Source organism: Mustela erminea, chromosome 11, assembly GCF_009829155.1.
Source record: "Mustela erminea isolate mMusErm1 chromosome 11, mMusErm1.Pri, whole genome shotgun sequence".
NCBI classification, from domain to species: Eukaryota; Metazoa; Chordata; class Mammalia; order Carnivora; family Mustelidae; genus Mustela; species Mustela erminea.
The window spans coordinates 63,710,738-63,727,169 of NC_045624.1; positions in this window are offsets into that span (position 1 = coordinate 63,710,738).

Consider the following 16,432-nt stretch of genomic DNA (forward strand, 5'->3'; position numbering starts at 1 on the left):
ATTGTCTCTTGTTCCTTTATTATCTCCTCCCTTCACATCTCTCAAAATCTTATCCTTACCCTAGGTGATCACTGTTCTGCATTTTGTTACTATAGATTAGTATGCAATTTATAATATTTCATATACACAAAATCACAAAGTGTATCTATTTTTTGTCTATGTTCTTTGACTCTGCATTATTGCTTTGATACTTATCCATATTATAACAATTATCAATATTTCATTCTTCAAACATTTAAATATTTATTATATGGTTATACCACAATGTGTTTATGCATTCATTTATTAATGGGTATTTGCATTGTTTCCAGTTTGTGGTTCTTACAAATAAAGTGCTCTGATCATTTACATTAAACTATTTACATAGATGTACCTCTTATTTCTTTTGTGTAAATACCTGGGTTTTGAATGACTGGATTGTATGGTAGTTCTATGCCTAATTTCTTAGGAAGCTATCAAATTGCTTTCCAAAGGGATTACACAAATTACTATTCCCACTAACAGAGTATGAGAGCTCCCAATACTCTGTGTTCTTACTAACACTTGTTATGGTCATGTGTCTAGTTGTACTGAAGTCTAACTTACCAAATTTTCTTTGACATATCATATTTTTTTGTATTTTATCTAAATGTAATCTTTCTGTAAGTGATAAAGTTTTGCTATAGTGTTTTCTTCTAGAAACTTCAGTTTTAGGTTACATACATAACTCCATCATCCATTTTAATTTAATCTTTACACCTAAGATAGTCCATTTTTTCTGTGCAAAAAAGGAAAATCTCTTCAACTCTTCTCTTGCAAGGTATAAATCAAATTTCTCTTGTTTTAATGAAATATCCATTTTTTTCCAGTACCATTTGCTAAAAATATTATCCTTTTGCCACTAGAATGCCTTTGCAATTTTGTTGAAATTAATTTCACTTATGTGAGGATTTGTTTCTGGGATCTTTATGCTATTCATTGGTCTACTTGTCTGTCTTCATGTTAGTGCTGTAATGTTTTGATTCCTGTAGCTTTATAAAAAGTCTTGAAATAATTAGTCCTCCAACTTTGTTCTTCTTTTTTCCAAGTTTGTTCTAGGTTATTTGCATTCCATATAAATTATAGACTCAACTTGTCAATTTCAATAAAGTAAGCTGCTAAAATTTTTATTGAGATTCCTTTAACTCTATAGATCATTTGAGAATTGACAATAGTAAATGTTCTGACCCATGAATATGGCATATTCTCCACTTATTTGGGTCTTATTTAATTTTTCTTTTCTTTCTGTTTTATAGTTTTTAGTGTAAAGATCTTGCACATCTTTTGCCAAAATAATTACTAAATTTTTATACTTTTTAATATTGTAAATCTTTTATTTCAATTTTCAGTTCTTCTTGCTAGTCTATAAAAATACAACTTGTGCTTTACATTGATTTTGCATCCTGATGATTGTTATACTCACTTATTAGTTTCACTAGTTATTTTGTAGAGTTCTTATGATTTTCTACAATCGTATGTGGCAATAAAGAGAGTTGACATCTTTCTTTTCAATGTGAATATTTTTCTTTCCCTTTCTTGCCTTATTGACCTACCTAGAAACTGTCCTACAATATTGAGTAGAAGTAGTAAGAGTAGATATTGTTGTCTTAGTTCTGATTTTAATAAGAAATTATTCAGTCATATACAAAGTATAATATTAGCTCTTTATTCCGTATATGCCCTTTATCAGATTTAAGAAGAATTCCTAGTTTGCTAGCTTTTTTTTTTTTTTTTAAGATTTTATTTATTTATTTGACAGAGACACAACAAGAGAGGGAACACAGGCAGGGGGAGTGGGAGAGGGAGAAGCAGGCTTCCCACTGAGCAGGGAGCCCCATGGGGGGCTTAATCCCAGGACCCTGGATCATGACCTGAACCAAAGGCAGACACTTAATGACTGAACCACCCAGGCACCCCACTAGCTTTTTTCTTTTTTTTTTTAATTGGGTAACAGATGTTGAATCTTGTGAAATGACTCTTTCTGCTTCTACTGATAAATATATAGTCTGCTTCTACTGATAAATAGTAGTTTCTCCTATTATTAACATCTTGCATTAGTGTGGTATGCTGTTAAAACTGCTGAAAAAATATTGATTAATTATCATTAACTAAAGTCTATAGTTTAGATTAGGGTTCACTCTTTGTCCTGGACACATGTATCAGTTGTTCCATATATACCAATCCGTGATCATAGAGCATAGTTTTGCTGCACTTAAAAATGCATGTGCACCACTCATTCTCCTTTCCTCCTTCTTCCAAATTCCTGATGAACACTGAGTTTCTACTCTCTGTAATTTTGCATTTTCTAGAGTGTCATATAGCATGAAATCATGTAGCATGTAGCCTTTCCTTACAGGCTTTTTTTCACTTAACCAGTATGCATTTAAAGTTCCTCCATATATTTTTGTGGTTTTGTAGCTCATTTCTTTTATTTTTTCTCCAGAATAATATTCCATTTTATGGATGTATCAAAGTTTGTTTATCCATTTACCTACTGAGGGATACCTTGGTTGCTTCCAATTAAGAGCAAATATTAATAATGTAGCTATGACAATTTGGGTGTTGGCTTTAGTTTTCAATTAATTTGGGTGAATAGCTAGGTGTGAACTTGTTGAATAATATGTTAAGACTATATTTAACTTTGTGAGAAACTACCAAACTATCTTCCAAAGTGGCTATACCATTGTGCATTTGCACCACCAATGAATAAGAGGGCCTACTAACATACGTCTTTTCTCACATTTGATATTGTTAGTGTTTTGGAATTTAATCATTCTAATAGGTGTAGAGTGGCTTCTTATTGTTTTAATTGCTAATTCCCTAATTATATATGATGTTTAACATCATCTCATAGGCTTATTTGCATCCGTAAATCTTCTTTGGTGAGCTGTCCAGATCTTTTTATTTTTAATTTTTTAGTCATTTTTTAATTGGGTTATTTTCTTGTTAAGTTTTAAGAAAACTTTATATATTTGGGGTATAAAATATTATGTTTTAAATAGCAAATATTTTCTGTCAGACAGTGGCTTGTCTTTTTACTCTCTTAATAGTATCTTTGCGGGACAGAAGTTTTTATTTTAATGAAGTGTGATGCCACAAGATAGTATAATAGGAGTTCTGCTTGTATTCCCCCATAGTAACAATAATTTGACAGCTATCCATGAACAAAAATGCCTTTGTGGGAGTTTTGGGATCCAGACAGGAAATTGTAAAACCCTTAGGACCCCAAGGAAACTCAAGACTAAAGAGAGCTTTTTTTTTTTTTTTTTTTTTTTTTTTAAGATGTCACTGCACTCTGTTCACTGAGTGTGGTCCCACAGAGACCTGCACAGTTCTCTTTATGGACTCAACTATAGTCTATTTAGTCTTGGTTTTGCCTCTACTATCATCTGCACTGGGACAAAGGAAGAGTTATACCTGTCTGTGCCTCAGGTAACAGGCCCACAGACCTCTTTCTCATCTATGGACTCTGCAGTGGCCTGTGACTCAACTTCAGCCCTGTTCAACCATTGTTTGGGGGCAGTTATGACTATCCATAGAACTTGAAGGAGACATGCTCCTCTCTGCCCCCGGAGACACTTAGGTCTGTAATATCTTCTGAATTAGTTTTAGTCACAATTTTTATCTGATCCATGGAAAATTTGCTAGAGAATATTTTTTATCTGCCACTACTATTTTTCCTATTTTTTCTTCCCCTCCCCCATTTTTTTTTACAGTACTTTTATAAAAAGCTCATATGAATACTTGTTTCCTTAACATTAACCTGTGAAATGGGGTGAGTTCTTATTAGACAAGCTCTTTAAAGGAGGCTACTGTGAGGTTGTGGACACAGATGATTTCCATGCTAGCAGCAGTTCTTCCTGGTTATGTTTAAGTTCGTTATAAGATACATTTCTCTGTCTAAACTTTTACTTCTCTCAACCAACAGAAATTGTCAGCTACAGTGTCACTTTTAGGGCAAAATAGTTGTCTTTCTCTCTTCTTTCCTCTGACACTGCTTCCTAGAGGCCATACAGAAGTGTGTAGCTCCTTGTAAATCTTTGTGTCATTATTTTTGCTTATTCTTTGGGACAAACTTGATCGAGAAAATGTCCTGCCAATATCCCATGTACTTTCTTCATATCATTCAAAATAAGTATTTGGCTTTGCCCCTGAGTATGACACCTATATTTAGAGAACACTGTTCTACCAGTTTTCTTTCTTAACATCTGTCTGCATGCAACATTACTCTTGTTTAATTTAGCAGCTCTTTCTTTTATATCATTATTTAGATATAATTATTTAGTGTGTTCTAGTTCTGCAGATGATATGAGTTTTCATTTTGTTTTATTTCCTTTGATATTTAGGGAGATTTTTGATTGGTGAAGAGGACAATATTATCTTTATTGGTGCCATATTTCTTCTCTTTCTGTTTCTCATTTGTTTCAGATCAGTGTTTCTTAGTCAAGTTTCTATTAAAAGCTGATTGCATTGCTGGAGAGTCATTAATTAATTGATTTCTTCCCCTAGAGCAAAAAAAAAATTTTGGAATGGATAAACCCAGGAACTGGAGTGACCTCATGTATAAGAAGTAATTAAAACTTTATAATGAAAACTTACACCTATGACAGTTCAATATAATGATTGTAGTTCAAACATTGCCCCAATCTCCAGGGAATTATCCTTTTTATAAAAAATTAACTACTGAGTTAATTGAGAAAAAAGTGGAATTTTGGAGTTAGGGTTTTTGCTTTCAGCAATTTAGACAAGATAAAAAAAAAAATACCAGAAGCTATCGTTTATTGAGCACCTATCATGTGCTAGGTACTACTCTACGTCCTTGATAAGAATGTGCTCACTTTCATTTTAACCTGTGAGGTAGATACTATAATTACTTTCAAATTATGGAAGAACAAATTAAGATTTAGTAAGGTTATGTAACTATCCTAAATGAACATGTTTAATAAGTGACAAAAAAATAAAATAAAATCAACTACTACCAGAAACAGTCTTGTGGCAAAAACAAACGATATTTCACATGCATTTACTCACTTACTCTTTCATCCATGTACCTATCCAACAAATACATGAATGTGTACTCAGTGCTAGGTAATGTTTAGATTTTAGGGGCACAGCAATAAAACAACAAAATATTAAAATAGTCTCAGTCCTGAGTGAATTCACAGTTGAGTTGAGAAGATAGACACTCATCGAACAACAGCAAACAACATGAAAAATAACAAATATGATAACATTTGTAGAAGAAAAATACATGGTCGGCAGAAGTATCTAATATGAAATCCAAGGTATTCTGATGGGTATTGACTAATATGAAGAATTCAGCTTTGGAATGGAGTGTGAAGGACAAAAATGGATTCAGTTGGTGATGTTTAGTGGTGAGGAGGTGAGTAGGGAAGGGTTAAATAGGTGATGGGTATTAAGGAGGGCACTTGTGATGAGCACCTGATATTGTTTGTCAATATCAGTGATGAATCACTAAATTCTATATCTGAAACAAATATTACACTGTATGTATACTAACTGGAATTTAAATAAAAACTTGGAAAAATGAATGAAGTCAGTGAAGAGGTTGAGAATAAAGTTCCAATATAAGGGATGTCAGAGCAGGTATAAAAGCCCTAGAATAGAAGAACATCATATTTGAGGAACTAAAAGAAGGTCAGTTTGCCAGGAACTCAGAATAAGGAGAAGGAAAGGGTGGTTAATGAGACCAGACAGGTTACTGGGATCAGATTGTCCTGCTTTGTATCCTATATTAATCACCTTGGGTTTTATATAGGAGCATGGGGAGCTACTGAAGGCTTTAAGCAGTAGGGTGAAATATATGATTAACCTGTCTGCAGTGTGACTTTTTCAAATGTAGGCACTGTTTGAAGACTGTGTCAGTATCTAAGGTGAAAGATGATTGTTCCTTAGACTAGAAAGGAAAAAATGTAGATGGAGAGAATTAAATTGGATAGAGACATATTAAGAATGTTAGATTGAAAGGACCTAATGATTGATGGCCTGTAGGATGATAAAGGAAGGAGATATTGATGATGGCTTCCAAGTTTTTGGCTGAAGAAACTTAAAGAAAAGTGTTGTTCATTCACTAACCTAGAGAACAGTAGAAGGAAGATCATATTTCCTGCAGAAAATCACTAGTACATTTTTGGAAATAGTGAGTATAAGATACCATGGACATTGAAAGGTTAGTGTCAAGTTGGTAGTTTGATATGCAAGTTATAAACTCCAAGGATAAGTTCTAACTAGATACCCATGTTGGTGATCATTGACACCATAGTTTCAGATGAAATAATTAAAAAAGAGAAGAGAAGAATGCCAAGCCTAATTTTAAAGACATTCTAACATTTAAAGGCTAGGAAAAAGAGAAATGACAAGAGTTAGAAGAATGAAAAATGTGTGTCAATACAAAAGGATAGAATGTTCAATACTTCAGGATGTTACTTGGACATTAAAATTCCTGCTCTGCCTCATGGAAAGCTCTTCTCTCATTTACCCACATTCTTCCTCCATCACTAACTTCATCACATTTCCATTGAAACCTTTTCTTCTCACTATTTAAATTTTAATATTTCACCCAAACTCACACAAGGCAACTCTTTATTTCTCTGCTTTATTTTATTTCCATCTAATATGCCACTTATTTATGTTTTTTCGTTGAAAAATTTTCATTTTTCATCCCCACCCCTCAATGAGTTATATAGTGTTTGTAATATTTGTTCACCACAGTAGCTCTGATAGCTAGTTTAATGTCAGGCACATAATATATCCTCTAGAATATAATAAGTGATGTTGAGGGATTAAATGAACAGTGATAAATACCACTGACAGGGCAAGTATATAAATCAAGTATTGACATGTGTTAACTGATCTTGATGTAGTTGCAACAGAGGCCAAACCAGAGTGACTTGGAGAGTAAGTGATAGGCAAACAAACGTAGAAAGGGAATAGTTGTCTAAAAAAGCAGTTGTCTCAAATGGACAAAAGATTGGACATGTTTAAAATGCCATTAGGTAGATGTAGTTGAGAGGGAGCAGCTGATCACACAACAAACTTAAGTCTGAACAACAGTTGAAGACAGAAAAAAAAGGGGTCATCAATAGTCTCAGCTTCTGGGGAAGACCCTTGGAGGGTGGTCTTCAGAGGAGGGGGAAGGGGGATTTAGAAGGTGAGCTCCAATGTTAAGTGGTAGAAGTGAGGTAAGGTCTCTGTGAGGTCGCACTCTAAAGGTGTCTGGGTTAGTGATATGTTTTAAGTGAAACATTTGAAAAGAAGATTGAAAATAGTAACTTGAGAGGGAGGTAGAGAGAATTGAATACAGAGGTATGTCAGGTTTGCTCTGGATAATATAGAATATGCACAAACAACTTGTACTAAATACAAGTAGAAAGACATATTTTGATTTTAGAAAAGACTTTTTAATCCATAAAATAAGGTGACTCATAATTGAGAAACCCACGAAAATGAGACAATTGATAATTTGGAATGCTAATAAGAATGGTATTTTCTGAACTTATTTAAAATAAGTCCCTCGTCAAATTGCAAGGATAAAATTTGATTCATTCCTAATATTTTATTTTTCCTTCCAAGAGCCTTTCCAGATTGCTGAGTTTGAAGGTATATAAACTTATGATACTAAATTTGAAAAATTACATTTCTCTCTCTATGGACATGTACCCATCTACACATACTCATAAAGGCAAATGATGCATTGTTGATGTTGATTTCAGTTTGTGTTGCATTTTAACAACAACAACAACAACAAAAAAACATGGTTTGACATGTTCTCCTAATTGTTTTGAGTGTTTAATTTAAATAGATAGCTCCATCTCTAGCATTCCAAATGATATAACTTCCTCCAGAATTTGATCCGTCATTCTTCCAATTAGAAAAAGCCCTACAGCCGTGCTATAAGATGGCTTTATAATATATCTCAAGCTTTAACAAGGAACTTTTTGATGTATTTCAGTTATGATGTACAAAGTAACATCTTCTTAATTAAAGAAGAAATTTCATTTTGAGGCTTTTTAGAGTGCCATTAAGGTTTATGGTTGAAAGCTTCCTGTTAAGATGAATCTGCCCTCTATATTTGGTGAATGAGATATGGAGCATTTGGGCTTCAGGAGTAAAACAGCCAAGAAAGGAAGCTAAATACTACTAAGATTAGAGAATAAAATTTGCTTATAAAAGGATGGCTTCTAAGAAACCAGATTACGTATCAGTAAATATTTAAACACAGTTTTATCAGCAGTAATTTTTTAAGTCATAATAGTCTGGAAAGGACAAAATTTTTTTTTTGAAAATGAGGATAAGGAATTAAATGATGAAAATTAAGGGTAATGGAGACATGGTGATCCTGGGAGTGTGCACATGAGAAATCCCATGTTATACGTATCCTGAAAAAAAAATTAAAATAAAAATAAATCAGTATATGTTCCCCTTGAGAGACATACTCATACACACAAATCGAAATCCCCAAATAAAAGTTTAGCCATAAAATACATATGTGATTCTAGCTTAGATGGAACAAATATAATTTTTTCTCTTTTCTTCAAACTAATTTTGCATATCCCAAATAAAGCTTCAGACAAGTGCTCTGGAAGTGTGTATTTTTAGGCTTCAAGAACTTCTAACGTAGACAAGATGGGGCAGCTGACAGTGCTCATGGTTGATGACAACACAGATTTTAAAGGTTGTTCGCTGGCTGGTGAGAGTGAACGGGAAATGGAAGACTTGTGCTATACAGGACTATATTATATATGAAACATTAAGAAAGAATGTTCTTTACTAAATATAAACATTTATCGACATATTTAGATGCACACACACACACACACACACACACACACACACACGGCATTCACCCCTCCAGCACTGCAAGCGCATTAATGTATACTGGTGACAACTGATCCTACTGTCTAATGATTTACTGATAAAAAGGAAAGTTAGAGAAGTCCATTTATTAAATGCTTCAGCACACTATTAATATATCCTAACCAGTCTAAGAAGTTAATACCTAATAAAATCTGGAGAGTAATTGCTAGGCATTAAAATTGACATCAGTTTTTTTCCCAATATCTCACTGATGTAACCCCTTGATCTTTTATGGTGAACATAAGAATATTACAGAAGACATATATTCTTCCAAAAATTATATGAACTGCATATTACCATGATTGCAGTTTACTTTTCTCTTTCTTTAGATGTACTATTTTTCTTAGTATCTAATTGTGTAAATTCTCTAAAAATGAAAGAAATATAAAATTCTACCAGAAATGCCTTGTTGCCTTATGCTTTAAGATGAGTCATGGATAAATCAGCAACATAAAATACAGCATCGCTGATATGCATAACTCAGATACCAATGTAAATATGTGGTTTTCTTGGAAGGCAAATTCATCACAAATTTGTACATACTGCATTGTGTTTTATAGTGTCATGTTTTATAGTATATATTATTCAGATGATACCACAATCACCATATAGGATATGAGAAAATCTTTCTTTTATAGGATAGCCTAGTTCACCACCATTGTGGTGAGCACCTTTGGAAATTGAAAGTGGAAAATGGTTGCATAAAGAAATACATTATTGGGATTATCCAAAGTGATAAGTCTGGGACTATTGCAATGTGAATTTCTTTATCATTTCTGAATATTCAACTCTGTTTCTCTGTTTTAGAAAAAAATGGGATAGATAAAACTCATCATATTAGTTAGGTATAAATGTATGGTATGGTGTGTTAAAAATGAGATAGAAGGAAGTAGATACATTTAAGACTCATGAAGTAATATATATTTATATACACAAAGCCCATGGCTGTTTAGTAAGCTATAGCTATTGGCTGGGCAACCTTTCCCTGTGTTTCTCTGATAGAGAAAATGTGTATCATTGACCCAGAAGACTTTGTGCCTCTGAATTTTTTTTTTGTTCAACCACAACCCTGGTCCTTCTAACTAAAAATATGTAGTTATATATAATGCATGCAATTAATACAAATACATATTATACAGATAGCAAATAATACATGTAATTAAAATATGCCATTAGTGGGAATGGCTCATATGGTCCAGAGCTAGGGTATAATGAATATTGGGTAGCCAAGATTCAGATAATGTGGTTTTCCATCCACTTGTACCTTATCCTAAGTGTGTTAACTTACTCAAGCTTTACTGTTGCTTCTTAAATTGATTGAACATTCTGTGATCTGAGTGCTTTTATTCAGTCTGTGAGCCTTTCCGTTCTGTGACAGTAGTGTTCCATGGTGAATTGTGTGGTACTTACACATGGAAACTACCACTTAGTCAAGTTAATTTCCTGCACAACACTACCTCTATAAGTGAAGCAGAGTCCATATCTCTACAACCTTATAGTAATCTTTATATACACCTGGTATATATTCAATTCACCCACCCTTAAAACTTCCCTAGTCATAAAAAAAATATATATATATATATTTTGTTTTCATATAGCTATGGTTTCTTTCTAGGACTCAACATAAATATAATTTCATCAAAACAATATTTGGGTATCCTGAAATTTAACAACGTACTTTTTCTGTGGAAAAAAGGCTCCTATGTATATTCATGGTATCCTTTTTTTTTTTTTTTTTTTTTTTTGCTTTTTTTTTTTTTTATTTCCAGCATAACAGTATTCATTATTTTTGCACCACACCCCGTGCTCCATGCAATCCGTGCCCTCTATAATACCCACCACCTGGTACCCCAACCTCCCACCCCCCGTCCCTTCAAAACCCTCAGATTGTTTTTCAGAGTCCATAGTCTCTCATGGTTCACCTCCCCTTCCAATTTCCCCCAACTCCCTTCTCCACTCTAAGTCCCCATGTCCTCCATGCTATTTGTTATGCTCCACAAATAAGTGAAACCATATGATAATTGACTCTCTCTGCTTGACTTATTTCACTCAGCATAATCTCTTCCAGTCCCGTCCATGTTGCTACAAAAGTTGGGTATTCATCCTTTCTGATGGAGGCATAATACTCTATCCCCAGGGGTACAGGTCTGTGAATCACCAGGTTTACACACTTCACAGCACTCACCAAAGCACATACCCTCCCCAATGTCCATAATCCCACCCCCTTCTCCCAAACCCCCTCCCCCCAGCAACCCTCAGTTTGTTTTGTGAGATTAAAAGTCACTTATGGTTTGTCTCCCTCCCAATCCCATCTTGTTTCATTGATTCTTCTCCTACCCACTTAAGCCCCCATGTTGCATCACCACTTCCTCATATCAGGGAGATCATATGATAGTTGTCTTTCTCTGCTTGACTTATTTCGCTAAGCATGATACGCTCTAGTTCCATCCATGTTGTCGCAAATGGCAAGATTTCATTTCTTTTGATGGCTGCATAGTATTCCATTGTGTATATATACCACATCTTCTTGATCCATTCATCTGTTGATGGACATCTAGGTTCTTTCCATAGTTTGGCTATTGTGGACATTGCTGCTATAAACATTCGGGTGCATGTGCCCCTTTGGATCACTACGTTTGTATCCTTAGGGTAAATACCCAATAGTGCAATTGCTGGGTCATAGGGCAGTTCTATTTTCAACATTTTGAGGAACCTCCATGCTGTTTTCCAGAGTGGCTGCACCAGCTTGCATTCCCACCAACAGTGTAGGAGGGTTCCCCTTTCTCCGCATCCTCGCCAGCATCTGTCATTTCCTGACTTGTTTATTTTAGCCATTCTGACTGGTGTGAGGTGATATCTCATTGTGGTTTTGATTTGTATTTCCCTGATGCCGAGTGATATGGAGCACTTTTTCATGTGTCTGTTGGCCATCTGGATGTCTTCTTTGCAGAAATGTCTGTTCATGTCCTCTGCCCATTTCTTGATTGGATTATTTGTTCTTTGGGTGTTGAGTTTGCTAAGTTCTTTATAGATTCTGGACACTAGTCCTTTATCTGATATGTCATTTGCAAATATCTTCTCCCATTCTGTCAGTTGTCTTTTGATTTTGTTAACTGTTTCCTTTGCTGTGCAAAAGCTTTTGATCTTGATGAAATCCCAATAGTTTATTTTTGCCCTTGCTTCCCTTGCCTTTTGCGTTGTTCCTAGGAAGATGTTGCTGCGGTTGAGGTCAAAGAGGTTGCTGCCTGTGTTCTCCTCAAGGATTTTGATGGATTCCTTTCGCACATTGAGGTCCTTCATCCATTTTGAGTCTATTTTTGTGTGTGGTGTAAGGAAATGGTCCAATTTCATTTTTCTGCATGTGGCTGTCCAATTTTCCCAGCACCATTTATTGAAGAGGCTGTCTTTTTGCCATTGGACATTCTTTCCTGCTTTGTCGAAGATTAGTTGACCATAGAGTTGAGGGTCTATTTCTGGGCTCTCTATTCTGTTCCATTGATCTATGTTTCTGTTTTTATGTCAGTACCATGCTGTCTTGATGACTACAGCTTTGTAATAGAGCTTGAAGTCCGGAATTGTGATGCCACCAACGTTGGCTTTCTTTTTCAATATCCCTTTGGCTATTCGAGGTCTTTTCTGGTTCCATATAAATTTTAGCATTATTTGTTCCATTTCTTTGAAAAAGATGGATGGTACTTTGATAGGAATTGCATTAAATGTGTAGATTGCTTTAGGTAGCATAGACATTTTCACAATATTTATTCTTCCAATACAGGAGCATGGAACATTTTTCCATTTCTTTGTGTCTTCCTCAATTTCTTTCATGAGTACTTTATAGTTTTCTGAGTATAGATTCTATGTCTCTTTGGTTAGGTTTATTCCTAGGTATCTTATGGTTTTGGGTGCAATTGTAAATGGGATTGACTCCTTAATATCTCTTTCTTCTGTCTTGCTGTTGGTGTAGAGAAATGCAACTGATTTCTGTGCATTGATTTTATATCCTGACACTTTACTGAATTCCTGTATAAGTTCTAGCAGTTTTGGAGTGGAGTCTTTTGGGTTTTCCACATATAGTATCATATCATCTGCGAAGAGTGATAATTTGACTTCTTCTTTGCCGATTTGGATGCCTTTAATTTCCTTTTGTTGTCTGATTGCTGAGGCTAGGACCTCTAGTACTATGTTGAATAGCAGTGGTGATAATGGACATCCCTGCCGTGTTCCTGACCTTAGCAGAAAAGCTTTCAGTTTTTCTCCATTGAGAATGATATTTGCGGTGGGTTTTTCATAGATGGCTTTGATGATATTGAGGTATGTGCCCTCTATCCCTACACTTTGAAGAGTTTTGATCAGGAAGGGATGCTGTACTTTGTCAAATGCTTTTTCAGCATCTATTGAGAGTATCATATGGTTCTTGTTCTTTCTTTTATTGATGTGTTGTATCACATTGACTGATTTGCGGATGTTGAACCAACCTTGCAGCCCTGGAATAAATCCCACTTGGTCGTGGTGAATAATCTTTTTAATGTACTGTTGAATCCTATTGGCTAGTATTTTGTTGAGTATTTTCGCATCTGTGTTCATCAAGGATATCGGTCTATAGCTCTCTTTTTTGGTGGGATCCTTGTCTGGTTTTAGGATCAAGGTGATGCTGGCCTCATAAAATGAGTTTGGAAGTTTTCCTTCCATTTCTATTTTTTGGAACAGTTTCAGGAGAATAGGAATTAGTTCTTCTTTAAATGTTTGGTAGAATTCCCCCGGGAAGCCGTCTGGCCCTGGGCTTTTGTTTGTTTGGAGATTTTTAATGACTGTTTCAATCTCCTTACTGGTTATGGGTCTGTTCAGGCTTTCTATTTCTTCCTGGTTCAGTTGTGGTAGTTTATATGTTTCTAGGAATGCATCCATTTCTTCCAGATTGTCAAATTTATTGGCGTACAGTTGCTCATAGTATGTTCTTATAATAGTTTGTATTTCTTTGGTGTTAGTTGTGATCTCTCCTCTTTCATTCATGATTTTATTTATTTGGGTCCTTTCTCTTTTCTTTTTGATAAGTCTGGCCAGGGGTTTATCAATTTTATTAATTCTTTCAAAGAACCAGCTCCTAGTTTCGTTGATTTGTTCTATTGTTTTTTTGGTTTCTATTTCATTGATTTCTGCTCTGATCTTTATGATTTCTCTTCTCCTGCTGGGCTTAGGGTTTCTTTCTTGTTCTTTCTCCAGCTCCTTTAGGTGTAGGGTTAGGTTGTGTACCTGAGACCTTTCTTGTTTCTTGAGAAAGGCTTGTACCGCTATATATTTTCCTCTCAGGACTGCCTTTGTTGTGTCCCACAGATTTTGAACCGTTGTATTTTCATTATCATTTGTTTCCATGATTTTTTTCAATTCTTCTTTAATTTCCCGGTTGACCCATTCATTCTTTAGAAGGATGCTGTTTAGTCTCCATGTATTTGGGTTCTTTCCAAACTTCCTTTTGTGGTTGAGTTCTAGCTTTAGAGCATTGTGGTCTGAAAATATGCAGGGAATGATCCCAATCTTTTGATACCGGTTGAGTCCTGATTTAGGACCGAGGATGTGATCTATTCTGGAGAATGTTCCATGTGCACTAGAGAAGAATGTGTATTCTGTTGCTTTGGGATGAAATATTCTGAATATATCTGTGATGTCCATCTGGTCCAGTGTGTCGTTTAAGGCCTTTATTTCCTTGCTGATCTTTTGCTTGGATGATCTGTCCATTTCAGTGAGGGGAGTGTTAAAGTCCCCTACTATTATTGTATTATTGTTGATGTGTTTCTTTGATTTTGTTATTAATTGGTTTATATAGTTGGCTGCTCCCACGTTGGGGGCATAGATATTTAAAATTGTTAAATCTTCTTGTTGGACAGACCCTTTGAGTATGATATAGTGTCCTTCCTCATCTCTTATTATAGTCTTTGGCTTAAAATCTAATTGATCTGATATAAGGATTGCCACTCCTGCTTTCTTCTGATGTCCATTAGCATGGTAAATTCTTTTCCACCCCCTCACTTTAAATCTGGAGGTGTCTTCGGGCTTAAAATGAGTTTCTTGGAGGCAACATATAGATGGGTTTTGTTTTTTTATCCATTCTGATACCCTGTGTCTTTTGACAGGGGCATTTAGCCCATTAACATTCAGGGTAACTATTGAGAGATATGAATTTAGTGCCATTGTATTGCTTGTAAGGTGACTGTTACTGTACATGGTCTCTGTTCCTTTCTGATCTACCACTTGTAGGCTCTCTCTTTGCTTAGAGGACCCCTTTCAATATTTCCTGTAGAGCTGGTTTGGTATTTGCAAATTCTTTCAGTTTTTGTTTGTCCTGGAAGCTTTTAATCTCTCCTTCTGTTTTCAATGATAGCCTAGCTGGATATAGTATTCTTGGCTGCATGTTTTTCTCGTTTAGTGCTCTGAAAATATCATGCCAGCTCTTTCTGGCCTGCCAGGTCTCTGTGGATAAGTCAGCTGCCAATCTAATATTTTTACCATTGTATGTTACAGACTTCTTTTCCCGGGCTGCTTTCAGGATTTTCTCTTTGTCACTGAGACTTGTAAATTTTACTATTAGGTGACGGGGTGTGGGCCTATTCCTATTGATTTTGAGGGGCGTTCTCTGAACCTCCTGAATTTTGATGCTCGTTCCCTTTGCCATATTGGGGAAATTCTCCCCAATAATTCTCTCCAGTATACCTTCTGCTCCCCTCTCTCTTTCTTCTTCTTCTGGAATCCCAATTATTCTAATGTTGTTTCGTCTTATGGTGTCACTTATCTCTCGAATTCTCCCCTCGTGGTCCAGTAGCTGTTTGTCCCTCTTTTGCTCAGCTTCTTTATTCTCTGTCATTTGGTCTTCTATATCACTAATTCTTTCTTCTGCCTCATTTATCCTAGCAGTGAGAGCCTCCATTTTTGATTGCACTTCATTAATAGCTTTTTTTATTTCAACTTGGTTAGATTTTAGTTCTTTTATTTCTCCAGAAAGGGCTTTTATATCTCTCGAGAGGGTTTCTCTAATATCTTCCATGCCTTTTTCGAGCCCGGCTAGAACCTTGAGAATTGTCATTCTGAACTCTAGATCTGACATATTACCAATGTCTGTATTGATTAGGTCCCTAGCCTTCGGTACTGCCTCTTGTTCTTTTTTTTGTGTTGAATTTTTCCGTCTTGTCATTTTGTCCAGATAAGAGTATATGAAGGGGCAAGTAAAATACTAAAAGGGTGGCAACAACCCCAGGAAAAAATGCTTTAACCAAATTAGAAGAGATCCAAAATCGTGAGGGGGGAGAAAGGGGATAAAAAGAGGTTCAAAAAGGAAGAAAGAAAAAAAAAGAAAAAAGAAAAAAAAAAAGAAAAAAGAAAAGAAAAGAATTTAAAAAAAAGGAAAACACCTAAGAAAAATGTAAAAAAGAAAAAATATATATATTAGATAAACTAGTAAAAAATCGTTAAAAAAGAAAAAGGTAACAGTTAAAAAAAAAAAAATTTTACCCGAAGGCGAGGAAAAAAAAAAAAAAAAAGAAAAAGA